Here is a 16,940-nt window from a genome sequence, read left to right as displayed (position 1 = left end):
AAACTCTACTAGACATACTTTAGTTACTACTTACCTCCTCCCATCCCTGTTATATGGAGCCCCTCTTCCAACTACCCTGACCGCTACTAACACCTCTAAACTGGAAAACTGCTATAACAAGATCTCCAAATTTGCCTCCAGATCCAAAACTTCCACCCATCACTGCCATACCCTTAATTCTCTGAACTGGCTAGAACTCCATAATTACCTAGACTACCTCCAACTTACCACACCACACAGACTTGTATTTCACCCAAATAAATGTCCAGCTCTAACAAACATCCTTCCCCTCTACACCCCCAATAGACCTCGCAGATCTGATCAAAACCTAATTACTACCCACAAACCAAAACAACCTGCTGGCCAACTTCTCCTCTCTTTCTCGCTAAGCAAGAAATGGAATTCTCTCCCATCCACTCTTAGGACAATAACTAACTCAGAAAACTTTAAAACCCAACTTTTCACTTACATGTACTCCAAATGGAAATGCACCTGCTTTTACCCTGTCTAATTCTCTCTAACAAATGCCCTAAGGAGGTGTTGCTCCTAGGTTCCTAATCTAACACCCCAACAACCATCTCCCTGAGCTAACTCAAGCTCTCTGCAATTGCTTCTCAAGACACTATATCTACTTTGTAAATAGCTCCTTATGTCAAATGAATGCATGTAAAGTGTTTCCTTACTTAAATTGATTGTTATGTATAATTTTTCTACACTTCAGTTGTAATGAAGATATATTTTCAAAGGAATCTCTACAGTACAACCATCCAGATACATCAAAATTATCTTTGTCAACCAAGCCTGATAGGGAATGTACATACTTGTAAACTGTACTTTATTATGTAACTTAGTTACTTTTGTATCTTTACTGTTTATGTTATATTGGAGCTTTCCTCCCCGGGCCTCCACTGAAAACGGGCACTCTTGGGCCCAGTGGACTTCCCCGGTCACCAAACTGAAATAAATAAATAAATAAATAAATGTGTCAATCCCTCTAAATAATTCTCATTACTTCTTAACCATAGCTCCCTTTCTTTTATTTCCACCCTATTTTTTAACTCCACCTTAATTTTATCCTACTCCCTAGCTATACTTTCAGAAGTAATTTATATCCTCTCTAATAGCTCCTGAATAATCTCCACTTTGTATTCTTTAAATTCTTCTCTTTTCAACAGATAGGTGGGAAAGCACCAGGGTTTCGTTTTTATTTCACTAACCTGTGTTATTTTAGGTATTATTGGTACATGATCTGAAACAGTTATTGAGTGCATATCAAGACCTTCAATTAAATGTATCTATATAATCTGCATGCACATTCCCCCAGGTAATAATATAGCCACACTAGAAAACACCCTCCACTGGATATCTAATCACTACCCTCAAGAAACCTTACTGCTCGGTGACTTTAATATAGATTGGAATACATGTTCCTCAGAATCTCCTACCTCTCATATTAACTTACATTCTTTCAAGCAAGTTATTAATACTCCAACTAGAATAGGTAAACCTAACCAGAAAGAAAGTATACTCGATTGGGTATTTATTAATAATCACCCTAGCCAGTATACATTTGGTACCCTCCCTGATAGTGTAAGTGATCACTACCTTACAGATATAATCAAACATAAAGCAGGCAATCCAAAACAACCCTTACTTCGACATGTCAGAAATAAAAAAAACTTCGACCTAACCAAATTTCAACAAGAACTTCACTATTGTAATTGGAATATACTAAAACATCTCCCCCTAGAAGAAGCAGTCTCCTACTTCAACAAAAAATTAATTGAGATCCTTGACTTTCATGCTCCCATCCGCTCTAAGAAAACCAAGGCAAAAGCCACACCATGGCTCTCAAAAGAGACTAGGCTTAAAATTAAACTTAGAGACAATGCTTGGGCTTTATGGCGAACTACCAAACTCCCTCGGGATCAAACTGAATACAGGCAACTTAGGAATGCAACTAAAAAATTAATACTACTTGACAAAAAACAATACTACAGCAAATTACAAACTTCCAATCAACATAACCCTCAAAAGTTCTGGGCAGGGCTAAATAATCTTTTACACCCTGGCAAAACTACTACCCCTGTAACAGCCGCCCTCACCGACAAACCCACAGAAGCAGTTTCAGACAGTTTTAATCATTTTTTTACCAAGACTATCCAAGCCCTAGCCAGTACGCTGCCCCTCAGCCCCCACAGCCCAGACAATTCCACCCCAAAAAATTTACCACTATTTAGCTTCCAACCAATTGCAACATCACTTATCCACACCTTACTTAGAAAACTTAAACCTACCACCCTCTCAGCTGACCAACTTCCAGTTGAATACCTACAAAAGTCAGCTGATGCCATTGCCTATCCAGTCTCATTACTTATCAACTGCTCCTTAAAAGAAGCTAAAATTCCTAATATCTGGAAGATATCCTACATCATTCCTCTCCATACAGGGGGTAGTTCTACTGAACTCTCTAACTACAGGCCCAAAGCCATACTCTCCTCTAGCTAAAATAATGGAGAAATGTATTCAAAAAAAATTCATGTACCACCTAATAAACAACCATCTCCTGGCAGATACACAGCATGGCTTCAGACCCCACCATAGTACCACTACAACCCTCTTAGTCTTCTCAAATAGCATAAACAATTATCGTAACAATAACTAAGAAGTTATGTACCTACCATAACGTTCCATGTTAGTTGTCTTCTCTCGCCTTCTTTCTTGCTTGATGGGTTCGGAGCCGATCCCTCGGCTCCGACTTGGCACTTGCTAAGCTTGAGAGTCACTTTTACCAGCTCGAGGCAGCCCCATATCCCATGATGCAAGGCGGTAAGTACCCAGATCTCGTTTGCTAACAAAGGGCAATAGCACCAAGCATAAAATACTTCCCAAAGGAAGAAAGAAAACTTACAGATGGAAGAAGGACCAGGTCTGAATGGTCTTCAGCATAACAGTTTCTTATACAAGGTTTGTCCAGGCCAGGGGGAAGGAGGGAGGGTCGCAAGAAAGAAGGCGAGAGAAGACAACTAACATGGAACGTTATGGTAGGTACATAACTTCTTAATGTTAAGTTGTCAATCTCGCCTTCATTCTTGCTTGATGGGACCGTCCCTAGCACCTCTATCCTGGGTGGCTCAATGGAACAAACTCTTGAGGACTGTAGAGCCAAAACTGGCTCTGTCCCTGGAGGCCAAGTCCAATTTGTAATGGGAAACAAAAGTGTGAGGAGTAGCCCAAGTGGCGCTGCACAAATAGTGTCCAAAGGAAGTCTAGCTTGAAAGGCTGTAGAAGTAGCTAAGCTCCTAGTTGAATGTGCTTTAGGTTTTGAGCACAGCTGTTTTCCCCTGAGCTATAAATTTCGAGATGACCGAAGAAAGCCATCTGGACAAGGTCACTTTAGAAACAGGAAGGCCTTTTTATTATCCGCATAGGAAACAAAAGTTGATCAGATTTCCTAAATTTTTTGTTCTGTCCAAATAATATCTAAGTTGACGGTGGACGTCAAGATAATGTAGCTTTTGTTCAGCTCTATCTGAAGAGTTAGGAAAAATACAGGAGATCAATGGATTGATTCAGATTGTTCTTTGAAGCGACCTTAGGTAAAAAGGATGGATTAGTTCTCAAAGATACTCTGTCTTTGTGAAAAAGCAAATAGGGGGGTCGAACCGAAAGAGCATGAAGTTCAGACACCCTCCTGGCAGATGTAATAGCCACTAGGAATAAAGTTTTCCAAGAAAGATATTTCAGGGAACAAGAAGCAGCTGGCTCGAAGGGGGGAAGAATCAAGGATGTCAGCACTAAATTTAGATCCCACTGAGGAGGAGGATTCCTGATTGGAGGCTTTAGTAGGAAAATTCCTTTCAAGAAGGCCCTGCAGAGCCTATGGGACATAATATTATGATCTGCTATCCCGACATGAAAATTAGAGATAGCAGCCAATTGAACTCTGACTGTGGAAGAAGAGGAGCCTGCATGAAAAATCTCTGCTAAGAAGTCCAGGACTGCCTGAACAGGGGCAGTAAAAGGATCAATATTTTGGGCCTTAGCCCAATAAGAGAAACGTTTCCATTTGCTTGTATAAACCCTCCTGGTAGAGGATTTTAGCGAAGCTACTATGATATCTCTAACTGGGTTAGAGATCAACGGAAGCCTGGCTAAGGAAGGAAGTGGAGCAACCATGCTGTGAGGTTGAGAGAAGGGATTGACCGGTGCAGCTGACCCGATTGGTGAATCAGAAGGTCTGGCACTGGGTCCAGATGCCACGGCTGAACCAAAAGGTGATGATGGAGGAACGGGAACCAAACTTGTCGAGGCCAGTAAGGGGCAATGAGAATCAATATGGCTCTCAAAACGTTAGCTTTCTGGATCACCTGAGGGATCAGAGGAAATGGAGGGAAGGCATAAAGAAGTCCCTGGGGCCAATCCTGGGTCAGAGCGTCTCTGGGGGGATGGCCTGATAGAGGAAAGAGGCTGAAGAAGTCTGGACATTTGCTGTTTTGGGGAGTAGCAAAAAGATCGCAACATGGACGACCCCATTCCAGAAAAATCTCTTCCGCTATAGATTGCTTGAGAGACCACTCGTGAGGCATGAGGATAGCTCTGCTCAATCTGTCCGCTATAATGTTGGTTTTCCCAGCGATATGCGTTGCTACCAGAAACCGATGAGAGGAGATCGCCCATTGCCATAGTCTGAGCTTCTCGACACAAGGGGTAGGACTTGGTTCCGCCCTGTTTGTTGATATACCAAACTACAGACATGTTGTCTGTGTGGACTGCAATTGTCCCTACGGGAAGAAAGTCGTTGAGGGCTTGCAACGTTAAAAGCACTGCTCTCATCTCCAGGACATTTATGTGCAGATGGTACTCGAACGGCTGCCACGTCCCATGAACCATCCTGCCCTGATAATGACCACCCCACCCGATCAGGGAGGCATCCGTGGTGACAGTGGCTATCGGGGATGGGGGTACAAAGTACCTGCCCTGGTGAACCTGAGGCGATGTGATCCACCAAGCAAGATGCTCTTTGCATGTCTGTGTCACCAGAATCTGGTGACGCATTGGAAGTTGCTGGTATGACCACTGTGTGAACAGCATCCACTGAAGAAGGCACATGTAGAATCGAGCCAGGGGAAGAAGAGTAATGGCCGCAGCCATGAGACCTAATACCTTTAGAACCATTCTGGCCTGTATTTTCTTGCTGGCCAGAATGATCCTGACATGAGTCTGAATGTCTGAAACTCTTTGTTCTGTAAGGGTAGCTGACATCCGAACAGTGTTTAAGTTTGCGCCTATGAAGGTAATAGACTGGCAGGGCGATAAGGATGACTTTTCGAAGTTGATTGAGATGCCCAAATGAGAACAAAGGTCTATTGTGTAATCCCTGGCTTGTATAAGCTGATGCCTGGTGGTGGCTGACAGGAGCCAGTCGTCGAGATACGGAAACACCTGGAATCCTTGGCGTCTCAGGTGAGCCGTGACCACTGCCATGCATTTGGTGTACACTCTGGGCTGTAGTGAGACCAAAGGGCAGGGCTCTGAACTGGAAATGACTGGACCCCAGCCGAAAGCGGAGAAATCTCCTGGAGCGTCTGTGAATTTTGATGTGATAGTACGCATCCTGAAGATCTATTGAGCACATCCAGTTGTCCTTCTGTAAGAAGGGCAGAATTGACTGAAGAGTGACCATTCGAATCTTGTCTTCCTGACAGACTTGTTGAGTCTGCTGAGATCCAATATTGGTCTCCAGTCTCCCGTCTTTTTGGGGACCAAAAAGAACCTTGAGTAGATTCCGGGCTCTGAATGGTCTATTGTAACTGGCTGAATGGCTCTTTTTTGCAGTAGTTTTGCGATTTCTGACTCTGCAATCTCCCTTAGACCGGGTGGTACATCTGGAAGGGAACTTGAGGGAAAGGGACTTTCCTCGAAAGGAATTATGTAACCCTTGGATATGATCGACTGTACCCATCTGTCTTGAGTGAGGGAATGCCAGGCTTCTGGGTACAGTGATAATCTTCCCGCCTCCAAGGAGGGACAGCCGGGCAACACCTCAGGGATGTTGAAAGGGCTTGTCAGAGAGAGGCTCCCTGTTTCCCTGGTTCTTGGACCCCTCTGCCTCTAGAGGCGTCTGTTGTTATTACCCCTCTGCCTCTAGGGGTAAACTGACCACGTGAATCCGGCGTGACTCCTTGGGATTTACGGAACCACATCTTCCGCCCTTCTGTCCTTTGGGATAAGGTCTAGAAGGGGTGGAAAACGGACTCCAACAGCAGAAAGAGTCTTGCCGTCCTGCTCGCACCTGGTCAAGGTTTCCTTCACCTGAGGGCCAAACAAAGCTGACCCATCAAAGGGAGAATTTGTGAAGGACGCCTTAAAGGGATCCGCAAAATCACATAGCCGCATCCAGGCTTGGCGTCTAAGAGCCACCCCTGTACCTGCGGCTCTACTCGCTCCATCCGCAGCATAAGATATTAGCCGCATGGAGGAGTTTGCAATGGAATTGAGGGTTCCTAGCTGCGAAGCAATTTTTCTTGAGCCCCTGCAGCTGTAGGATCCTGAACTACTTCTCCCAGCTCCTTCAGGATATCTCTCTGGAGTCTGGTGAAGTGACATAGGTAATTCAGCGAACGCATTGCAAAGGTCGCTGAGGAAAACATCCGCTTACCGTACCTATCCATGGTCCTAGAGTCCTTATTAGGAGGATGGACGGGCACGGAAGGATCTGCAAGTTCCTTTTTGGTGGCCGCAGCCACCACCATGGCATCAGCGGGGACACCCTTAGTAAGGAATTGTCTGTCACTCGGGGCAGTGATGAATTTTGAAGGCCTCCTAGGGACTGGCTCTACAGAGTCAGGAGCTGCCCACGCCTTTCGTGCAATAACCTGCATAAGGGGGTCGAAAGGCGGAGACACCTAGGAGGTGGAGGGCCGAGATCCAAACGCCTCTAGGTATACTGACTCATCCTCAGAGGGATTGTTGGTGGGCCAGTTTCCCCTCTGTTTCAGAAGTTCTAGGATGTCTGAGAAGGAGACATCCTCAGAGGGGGATCTAGGGAATCCCTCTGACTCATCAAAGTCAGTATCCGGTGACAGACTCGGGGCAGTCTACATGCTTCCTCTTACAAGTCCTCTTCCTAGGAGGATCTCCCGAAACATCAGGAGAATCCTCGGAAGAGGGGGAAATTCCCAATGGGGAAACCTGAGGCGGAGGATCTCTGGGTCCTGTAGCAAGAGAAGTGGCAGAGATGTCAACAGGTACTATAGAGGGAGGAGCTACGGGAACAGACTGCTGACTGATACCAGTGGCCAGTACACTCTTCATCACCTCGAATGCTCCCCTCCCAGGCAGGTCCGAGAGAACCCGCTCCGAAGAGCTAGGAACTCCAGGGACCACCGAAAGTGAAGTCTCCGAGGCAGATGTCGGAGCCGAGCTCACCAAGGCCAAGGCTCCAAGGGGAAGAGCGGGCTCGGACAAGGGTCCGATGCCACTCACCCCCTCGGAGGAGACCATGGAAGCCCGACCACTGAATCCCTCTAAGGAAGGTCTCGAAGAGGAGATAAGAGTAGAGGCTGAAGGAACAGAAGGGGGTATCCGTCCTCCAGCCGTAGCAGTAACCATTCCCGAAGACTCCAACTCCAAGCTCTGGGGTAGAGTTGAAGGAGGAACTGTAACGGGGTGTGGACCAACAGTCGTCTGTTGAGACGGACTGTGTAACATTTGGGCCAGTACCTGTGACTTAAGTAATCTACTGACCACTCTCTCTAGGTCATGATCTGACAACCTGGACGACCTTGAAGATCGGCTCCGATGGCTCCGTTCCGATAGAAGAGGTGAAGCCGGGGCCGAAAGTATCGGCTCCAAGGAAGGAGACCTCGACCTCTTCCTGGAATGAGCCATCGGAGCCGATACTATAGATCCTGTCGGAGCCGACCCCTCGGAGCCGACAGGAAGCCTCGATGTATCGGCTCCAGCCGGAGCCGATACAGCCACCAAAGTAACGGTGTCGGAGCCGATCGGGCCGACACCGATGCCTGTGCCACATGGGTGTCGGAGCCGATCGGGCCGACATCGAAGTGGTCAATACAGATTCGGCACCGATAGCCATCGGTGCCGAAGGCTGTCAAGCCAGAATCGGCTCCAGCCGGAGCCGATCTAGACTCAATGCAGTCGGAGCCGAGGCCGCAGGCTTAGATACAGAAGCCTGGGCCTTGGAAGATTTTGCTGATTTTGGTGGAGCCGACTTAGCCGGAGAGCCCTCTGGCTTAAGAAGGCCCCTAAGTATCAGCTTATTACGTCTCTCCTGCAGGACTCTCTGGCTGAAGGAATGACAAATAGCACAGGAGTCCTGCAGGTGAAGAGGGCCCAGACAATACAGGCAAGAAGTGTGACCGTCTGTCAGAGACATCTTCTGACAGCACGAGTCACACTTCTTAAAACCTGAGACCCTCTCCTTTGACATGGTGCTGAAAAAACACACACACACACACACCAGTCAAAATTAACTTAAATAAATACCAAAAGGTATTCTATAAAACCAACACACACACCCTAACAGGGGGGGGATGGGATAGGAAAAAGTTTGACTAACAAAAAAAAGGAGATGGGGATTTCCTGTCAGAAAAGGTACAAAATAAACTTAAAACTATCAATAAAAGGTTTTTTTACTAAAAGGGGCTTAAATCTCACAAAAGTGAACAACTTACCAGGAGCTGGTAAAAAGAAGACCTCCTAAGCGAAGCGGCAAACGAGATCTGGGTACTTACCGCCTTGCATCATGGGATATGGGGCTGCCTCGAGCTGGTAAAAGTGACTCTCGAGCTTAGCAAGTGCCGAGTCGGAGCCGAGGGATCGGCTCCGAACCCATCAAGCAAGAATGAAGGCGAGATTGACAACTTAACATCATATCTCTTCAGCTCTATTCCTGGACCTGTCCAAAGCTTTTGATATGGTGGATCATGAACTATTAATCCACACCCTACAATCACTCTGTCTAGATCTAAAAGCATTACAATGGTTTGTTTCCTACCTAAGTGGTAGACAACAGGCTGTAATTTGGCAAAATAAACTTTCCACTCTGTTACCTAATACCCTGGGTGTTCCACAAGGCTCTATATTAGGCCCACTACTATTCTCCATTTTTGTCAAGGATTTGCACACTGTCATACCTAAAGTTAACTGCATCCAATATGCAGATGACTCTACACTTATTTGCTCTGTTACATCCTCTTCAGAGTTACAGCTAATTACCCAGACTACCTTTAACACAATAGAAAACTGGCTCTCCAACCGCCACTTGATATTAAATCCCAAAAAGACTAAAATGCTAATATTCCTACCAACACAAAGGTCCTGCCCCATAAACATTACAATTAAATCTAAGGATGGCACAATCATCTCACCTGACCCATCTACTAAACTTCTAGGGGTCACTATTGACAACAACTTAAAATCTGACCTACACGTTAACCAATTGATCAAAACCATCAATAAAAAACTAGGATCCCTGTATAGAATAAAAAACTTTCCGACTCCCCCAGCCAAGGTAGCCATTGCTCGATCTCACCTTCTCTCTACTCTCCTATACGCATCCCCTCTTCTTCTAAACAACAACAAGACAATCCTAAATAAGATCACTACCTGTTATAATCACATAGCCAGATTTGCCACTGGGCTCCCCTTTAGGACACATCACTGCATCAACCTAACCCAGCTCGGTTGGCTCGAACTACCTAGTCTACTGCTCTACAACCAACTGATTTTGGCCCACAAAATCATATACAACTATGAAAACACCCTTGCACTCAAAACACTAGTCACCCTGTATCACAACTCACGACCACTGTGTTCCTCTAACAGAGTCCTCATCCAGACTTACAAAACTAATAACCTAGCCGGTGACTCTCTCCTTTCTAACTCTCTAGGTAGATCTTGGACCCATCTACCCCTTGAAATTACCTCACTTTCTTCTATAAATCATTTCAGAGCCAAGCTCAAACAATACCTGGGGTCAAAATGGACCTGCTACTGTACCAAACCTGGCTAATCCATGGACTATCCATAAGGATCACCCTTAGCAACTGCTACTTTTTCCAAACTCACTTGATGTTATCTTATGAATATTTTGCCACTACTCCTCATGATAACTCTTGACTCCTTGCTAAAAAAAAAAAAATTTGTTTTGTTTTTTGTACATTGTCATTTTGTATATTGTCTTTTTCTTGTTTGTTATTGTTGGAGCTTTTCTCCCCGGGTCTCTGCAGAAAATGGACATATATCCAGTAGGACTATCCCGGTTAACAAATGTAAAATAAAAAATAAATAAAAAATAAAATACACATGTTCCTGTGAAATGTTAATTCTGTCTAGCCTAGCCCAGTTTTTATATCTTGTGGAATAATATGTAAATTCACTTCAAACTCCTATTACTGAATTCACATCTTCCATGCCAGAGATTTTCATACATATCTTCAAAGATTTTCATACATGTCTTCAAAAATCTGTCCTCCCTTGTTATACTTTCCCTTCTGGGCCTCCCAGACACATCTTCACTGTTGCAAATCAAATTCCAGTCCCCACCTACAAGTAATATTTCTTGCTGCAAACTGATTATTTCTCCCAGAATTTTCTTAAGCTCCATTACAGCAGTTTTAGGTGCCAATATAAATACATGCCATTGTAATCCTCCTCCCTTGCCAGTAGCCCCTTAGCAATACATATCTGTCATTATCTTTTTTATCCTCTTCTATCACTACTGGAGCTCCTCTTGCAAATATAAATACTCCTCTTTTCCTTACCCCAGATATTCAATCGAATAACCATTCTGAAAACCTTTCTTTATCAAATTCACATGTTCAATTCTTTCCAAGTGTGTCCACTGGAACACAGCTATTTGCACTCTACATTTTTAATACAGTTCACTATTCTTTCCTTTTTGTATTTATCTATGAGACTATTGACATTCAAAGACATTACAGAAAGCATAATTGGATTAAAAAGTTGTTATTCCTACCTTTTATGCATAACACCCTTTTTGTTAAATGTCTAGTTCCAGCTTTTGCTTTACATTCATACCGTGTTTGGCAGGTTGAACATTTATATAGTTGTTTCTCATCATATCCATTTCAGCCTACAATCACATCTTAAACTTTTTGATTTAATGAAAGACCTCGATCAAAACACAAAGCAACCCAAACACCCTGTAAAACTTATTTAATACTAACACACAAAACTATGTACACCTTCAAATACTGAAATTTTACCCTCCTAATGGAAAAAATGTCCCAAACTGACAGCCGTACTCACAGACTTCAGTTAACCTAAAAGAAAGGTTATCCATGCTAAGATGCATGGTGCAGCCTGTGCTTCTACTAAGTGCTAACTGGTTTTGTCTCATCTTCATAGCCCTCCCAGCTGGGAAAATCTCTGAATACTTTCAGAAAACATTAACTCACAGCCAGTTTCTCTTTTCTTTTTTTTTTCCCAGCCAATCACTCTCAACCAGACTGTAACCAAATTATTTTTATCAGATTGTCTATATAGAGACATGAGAACAGACAGCCAATTACTCCTGATCAGATTTTCTCCAAGGAGACATGAGAACCACACAGTCAAGTTCTCTTTATCAGATTGTTTCCATGGAGACATAAGGGACAGATACAGAACTGCTACTAGGCATACATTTATTTACTAGAAAAAAAGTCTCATAATATTCAATATTCTTTTTCATTTAATTGCTTTCTCTTAAAACTTGTTACTAAATCAATCTAAGGTCCTTAAATCCAGTCTTTCCCTCATGCAGGAATGAGAAAAAGCACATTATTTTTTCTTTTGTCATGCTCTTTTAACCAGATTTTTTTACACTGCAGTGCCTACATTTCTTAAAACTTAAGAAGGGAGAAAGAAGGGAAAAAAAGAACAGCAGCACCAACTTGCACTCCCCATTACACTTACTAAGAAAACTAAAGCATGCAAAGAAAACCATATACCACAAACATAGTACTATTAAAAACAACAAGGTAATCCAAGCGTTATAAATACACCATAAAACAAGAAAAAAGGCGAACACTGACACCACACTATGTAGCTTGAGAAACTGAGAACAATGAAACAAACTCGTGCAAACCAGCAGGACTAAATAAAACCACTTTTAATAACAGTTGAGCGCTTTCACCTGTTACAATACAGGCTTCCTCAGAAGAAAAAAACATTCTAAATTACAGCCCTTAAATAGATGTTTTGGCTCCAAAAAGTTTTAAGCAACATACTCCACTAAAACTTTCTGCATAAACAATAAACAAAAACATTCCAAAATGGATAGGTAACATAAATAAACAATTATATTATAAATGCATATGTATTCTACAAAATGTAATACACAAATTCCTCTGAAATTCATATTTGTTAAAAACATGTGTTTCTATAAAAACACTGACTCAATTTATTTATAAACAATTTGACACTGGCGTATTTTGTATAGCAGAGGTTTAAAAGACAGTGATTCATTCAAACCTGGGGGTGAGGCAGCATCAGTAAAAATTTGCCACCACATTTCTCTATAAGACAGCCAACTCTTATAGTCTCCCCCCCCTAGGGTCTATTTGAATAAGGTCAATAATACTAAAAGTGAATTTGTGTTCAGAACCCTCTTGTTTTATGTGCTTATATAGGGCATTCTTCTCATCTCTCTTTCTAATAGAGTAACACTACCAACACTTCTATTAGATTCAAGGCAGGCTATTGTACTACTAAACCTGTCATATATATCGCATTATGTTCAGCTTGTCCTGCTTTCTATATTGGGAAGACCGAGAGACAGCTGAACAAAAGACTATGCGGTCATTTTTACTCTATTAGAAAGAGAGATGAGAAGAATCCCCTATATAAGCACATAAAACAAGAGGGTTCTGAACACAAATTCACTTTTAGTATTATTGACCTTATTCAAATAGACCCTAGGGGGGAGACTATAAGAATTGGCTGTCTTATAGAGAAATGTGGTGGCAAATTTTTACTGATGCTGCCTCACCCCCAGGTTTGAATGAATCACTGTCTATTAAACCTCTACTATACAAAATACACTAGTGTCAAATTGTTTATAAATAAGTTGAGTCAGTGTTTTTATAGAAACACATGTTTTTAACAAATATGAATTTCAGAGGAATTTGTGTATTACATTTTATAGGATACATATGTATTTATAATATAATTGTTTATTTATGTTACCTATCCATTTTGGAATGTTTTTGTTTATTGTTTATGCAGAAAGTTTTAGTGGAGTATGTTGCTTTAAAATTTTTGGAGCCAAAACATCTATTTAAGGGCTGTAATTCAGAATTTTTTTTGTTCTGAGGAAGCCTGTATTGTAACAGGTGAAAGCGCTCAACTGTTATTAAAAGTGGTTTTATTTAGTCCTGCTGGTTTGCACGAGTTTGTTTCATTGTTCTCAGTTTCTCAAGCTACATAGTGTGGTGTCATCTGGACTATTAAAAACAAAATTTTATTTACTTAAAGTTAACTTTCTACCCCCTTTTGCCCCTCCCCAAATCATTTTCCCTACATATTAATGAAATGAAGTAGGGTATATACTTTAGAGTACCCCACAAGTCCAATAAATTCTGAAAAAGTCCAATATTTTCAGACGTTCTTGTCATATTTCACCAATATAATTATCACATTATAATCCCACATTATGTCACTGGCTTTATTACTGTTCATCTCAATCTCCCAAATCCTGTCTCTGCTTCATTTCCAACATACTCTCAATTCTTCTAGCCAACTCGTATGCTCACTTCCTTCTAACAACTTCCGTTGAAACAGTGAAAAAGGTTGGACAGGTACAGTCTTCTCTATGGTCTTTATTACTAGAAGAACAAGAAGCAGAATCTCCTTCTGTTTCACAGCTCACTTTTTTTGTGCAAACTTTTGTATTTCCTCCTTAGCAAGTACTTCATCAAAAATGTATTTTCTCCCTCCAGGGAAGAATACCTTGAAGGCAAGCTGGATATAGCAGTTTGAATCTCACATCAGCGTCTTGACATGCTCTGAACAGTGGAATGAATTTAGTTCTCCTCTACCTGGTGTACAATAAGTAATCATTCTCCACAAACACTCTGCTCTCTCTTACTTTTAGTATTTTGACCTACTGCCACAGTTTCACCAGAATCAGCTCCTTCTGCTAGTAGGATTGAATCTTTACTATTAAAGGTCTAGGTTGCTTTCTCATAGCCAGGTTTGGAGCATACACATGATGGCCCTTTCAACTAATAACTCCTGCTGTGGAATACCAGTTCAGTTGCTTATTTGTGCTTTCATAAAATTAATACAGTCTATTCCTTTCAGCTTCTCTGGTATAGCAGAAAATCTCGGGTTTTCCCCACGTGCTCTGTCCTCTAACTCTTATTTTTTGAAACAGCTCTTTCTGAGCAGTTTCATACTCATCCGGCCTTTTCTTCATTTCAACCTCTGATTTTTGCAGTTTTATCACCTCATCTGAATATCTGATTAAGCTTCTTCCATTTTTTCGGGCCTTTTGTTGTGTGTGTTGATGTACTCCATCAGTGTTTTGTTTATTTTAACCAGGTCTGTGTGCAGTTGTCTTGTATCTTCCTGTAGGTTACTGGACTGCTCCCAGTCTGCAGCAATCAGGCAACCGGTCAAAAGCATTGGAAAGGATTCACAGAAAATTACTTTGGTTTTGCGGGTCCCCTCTGCTGCCCAGAAAACATCTGCTGTTAGTGTCCCCCCCCCTGACACTGAGGAATCAGCCTCCATAGGAATCCTGAAAAAATTCTTGTGATTTCTGAAACCATATCTGTATTCCCCCTTTCTGGGTTCTTAAAAATATCCTCCAAGGGGTAGAAAAATGCATCCCTATGGCAGATAGGGTTTTCCCATCTTGTTCATTTCTGGAAAGAGTCCCTTTAAATTTGGGTACAAATAAGGGAGACCACTCTAAGGGCTTATTGATTAAGGACATCTTGTAGGGCTCTGCAAAGTAATAAAGATGCACCCAGGCATGTCTCCTAATGGTAATGCCTGAACCCACGACTCTTGAACATATTCTGTAGTGTCTAAAATCAGATGCAAATACGCGTTAGACAGAGACTGAAGGAGGGACAGTTGTGAAGAGAGGATATATTTATCCTCCATCAATATGGACCCTGACAGGGATTTGGTAAGCTCTAAGTCAAATTCCTCCAAAACCTTGTAAAATATGCCAGGTAATTCAGCAGCCACATAGCAAAAGTCACTGAAGCAAAAATTTGCTTCTCAAATCTGTCCAGTGCCTTAGACTCTCTGTTAAGGGGTGAATGGGAGGAATTTTCCTGGAAAATTCCTTTTTGATGGCTGCAGCAATAGCCAATACATCAACAGTGGACCCCTCCTCCAACAAACACAGTTAGATACATGTCTGGGTTTTTAAGAATAAGTTCTGTGGTATTCAGATCCTTCAAAACCCAACAGCAAATGATGTCTGGTCTGCTGAGGGTACCACAAACATTAATATGGGCTGGTTCCAAAGGCCTCATGAAATATTGAATTTTCTTGGGAAGGGGCTTCGGAAGACCAATTACTTTTCTGCCTCAAAAGCTCTGGAATTTCTCTAAATGAGATGTCCTAAAGGGGTGACCTGGGGTACCCCTCAGCATCATCAAAGTCAGTGTCTTCTTTTAAAGATTCCTGAAGGGAATCAATGTGCTTCCTCTTGCACTCACACTTCTTGGGAACATTCCCATCAGGATGATCCGAGAAGGACTTAGAAGTGTTTTGGAAGTCCTGTTAAAAGTACTGTCTCAAGGCTTGAACACTCTGGCTGCCCCAATGGGAGACAATTGGGACCCAGTGTAGACAGCTGAGGAGGAAGAAAACCTGAGTCAGGTAAGGATGTCATGTCTCCAGTCATGTGGGCAAAACTTTCTACCGTCTCAAATGCAAAAGCCAATGAATTACCCAGGACCATTCCAGTAGGGGCTAAAACCACCTGTATGGAAAAATCCAAGATTTGCCCATGACCCTGCCTTGATGGAGAAGTTAGAGCTGAACTGTCTAGTGCCAAATCCCTGAGAGGAAAGGATGGCTCCAAAAGCTTGAAAGTCAGATCCCTATCCCTGAATCAGGCACAAAAGCTACAGCTCTAAGATCTCTCTGGCTCCAATATGGTTAGAGCCAGACTGATAAGAGAAGACATCTAAGTCAACAAAGGCCAAGCCTTCGAATCTGCCCCAGACAATCAAGAATCTACAAAACTGAGAGCTGGATCACAGTAAGAATTACTAAAAGCATTTGGGTTGGTCCAGTGGGAGATAGAAAGTGAAGTACTCCCAACTGAGTCCTGAGAAATGTTCTCATCACCCTGGCCACCAAAGGACAAATAGGCAGACAGATTGTCTTGAAACTCTATGTAAAGTTTCTTGTAAAACTGGAGATTGTAGCCTTGAAGAAACCAGCTCTGTGTAGAACAGAGGTCATCTGTGTGAAGGAGACTTATCAGGGGACAGTGTCAGATCTAAAGAAGTGGATAGATCTGAGGTCTTGGATATTTTGAATGGTAGAACCAAAGTCAGCACCAAGTGAGGAGAGTGCTCTGGAGGGATGACTCCTTTATTCTCTTGGATTTTCCTTGGACTTATCTCTTCTCTTCTTGAGATTTCTCTAGCAGTTTCTTCACATAGGGGGAAGCTCCAGACACTGAAGAAGAGGAAGATAGTAAACCCTTGAGAAATAACTCAACCAAGACTCTGTGGTTGAATCCGGAGCAGCTCTTGCATTCAACGTTTAGATGTGTGGCACCAAGATTATATACATATTCTGAGTGGGCATCATAGTTAGGTACCTTGTGCTCCCAACATGAGCACTTTCTTAAAACCTGTAGGCTTATCCGACATAATCACAACAAGGCAGTCCAATCCTAAAGGGAAAATTTAGAAAACAAAAATAACACCACA

General features: G+C 42.5%; 1 protein-coding gene across 3 annotated transcripts in view; it reads right to left on the bottom strand.

Moving 5' to 3' along the window:
- The window catches only part of INTS1 (integrator complex subunit 1), a 2,399,836-nt gene that overhangs the window by 2,114,855 nt on the left and 268,041 nt on the right, over positions 1-16,940 (bottom strand). The gene's annotated exons all lie outside the window — the stretch shown is intronic.

This window comes from Protopterus annectens, chromosome 12.part0 (genome assembly GCF_019279795.1).
Source record: "Protopterus annectens isolate FY-2018-M chromosome 12.part0, PAN1.0, whole genome shotgun sequence".
Classification (NCBI taxonomy): domain Eukaryota; kingdom Metazoa; phylum Chordata; order Ceratodontiformes; family Protopteridae; genus Protopterus; species Protopterus annectens.
Note: the sequence above shows the minus strand (reverse complement) of the source record. Positions and strands in the feature narration are given on the sequence as shown.